Genomic DNA, 1,714 nt, shown 5'->3' with positions numbered 1-1,714 from the left:
CGCTCGCTCGCTCGCTCTCTCTCAGTCACGCGATGAGAAATTTGTTGTTTCCCCCTGCAACATTTTTCAGAGATATGCATGTGTAGTTATCGATGTTTTCTTTTCCCTATATTGTTATAGTGGGGTGTTTATTTGCAATCCGGGTCGCCGCCGGTACGAAAGGAAAACGGATCTTACGCTATAAATTATAAGTTTGCTCCCAAAACAATATTTTAAAAATATTTAACAGGTAAAATTAACATCATATTTAGATTCCACATATTTTTCTAATAAAATTTCATATATAATATGGGAAAATCGAAGTTACGGTTTAAAACATACGGATAACTTAGAAAATCATTTATTTTACTTAATATATTCCAAAATAATATTTAAAAATACTTAACAGGTGAAAATAATCTCATATTCATATTATACATATTTTTCTAATCAAATTTCATATATAACATGTTCAAATCGGAGTTACGGTTTAAAATATATGGATGATTTAAATAAAACATTGTTTGACTTAAATATGATCCGCTGATGAATTACCTAAAATATCGGGGGGGTTTCGAAAAATGTAAAATAACGGTTCGGATGTGACTTAAATCCGGACCGCGGGTTAATTTCAACAAAAACACAGGGACTTTTGTGTAAAATATGAAAAAAAATGATTCATTTTAACTTAAAACAGGACTGCGGGTTGAATTCTCTAAAATAGAGGGACTTTTCTAAAAAATGCCATGACGGACGAAAGAAACCTACTCCCTCCGTTCGGAATTACTTATCGCAGAAATGGATGTATCTAGACGTATTTTAGTTTTAGATACATTCATTTCCGAGACAAGTAATTTCGAACGGAGGGAGTAATTTGCTTTATTATTAGGTAAAGATAAAAATTAACTCGGCAACTTTATCCTACCTATTTAATACGATTGAGGCGGTTGTACTCTGGTTTAAAACTACCATGGTGGGGCGTCTGGGACGTGCTACCCATTGGCCGGCAGATCTTTTGAAAAGATCGCCCAGGTGTCGTCCGATGCTTTCTCTTCCCCTCATTGTAACAAAGTCTTGTTCAATGAGCCTTGTTGTTTTTCACACACAAAAAAACAAATCTTGTTGCAATTGCAACAGGACCGTGTTGTAGAAGCATTCTTCGTCATTGCAATAAGACCCTTGCTGTAATTCCGACATGACATTTATTGTGAAAAGCATCTCCGGCTTGTGGTCGTGTCCGTCACCATTGAAACATGACCCTTGTTGAAGGTTCAACAAGACCTTTGTTGCAAAAAGTAGTCTCCACTCACGGATGTGGATTCAAGACTGCGCGGTCACTGCAGCCAACTGCAAGCCCATCCATCCCGAGCTCCGAGCGTCACCAACCTCCGTTGACCATCGCATCGGCTGGCGAGCGCAGCCTTGCAACATTGGGGTCCTCTTGGAGCATTGGCACCTAGGACCTGCAGCACCAGCGGTCCGGCGCTCTCATCGACCTTGCAACACTCCGGGCTTGGAGATGGAGGAAGGAGATGTGCAGAGCGGCGTGAGAAGTCGTGTGAGAGACTCGGATAGAGGACACATCATGGGGATTAATATGTGAAGCTTGATGAGAGGATAAGGACTGGCTGTTTGTAGATGAATCTAGAGAGCATTTCAGCATTGTGTGTGATCAAGTTAGACCAGACGGTTAACAAGACCGGTCGACGTAGTCGTAGTTTTCAGCCGGAGCCGG

This window comes from Triticum dicoccoides, chromosome 1B (assembly GCF_002162155.2).
Source record: "Triticum dicoccoides isolate Atlit2015 ecotype Zavitan chromosome 1B, WEW_v2.0, whole genome shotgun sequence".
In the NCBI taxonomy this organism is placed as follows: domain Eukaryota; kingdom Viridiplantae; phylum Streptophyta; class Magnoliopsida; order Poales; family Poaceae; genus Triticum; species Triticum dicoccoides.
The sequence above is the reverse complement of the archived record's forward strand: the minus strand, read 5'-3'. Positions refer to the sequence as shown.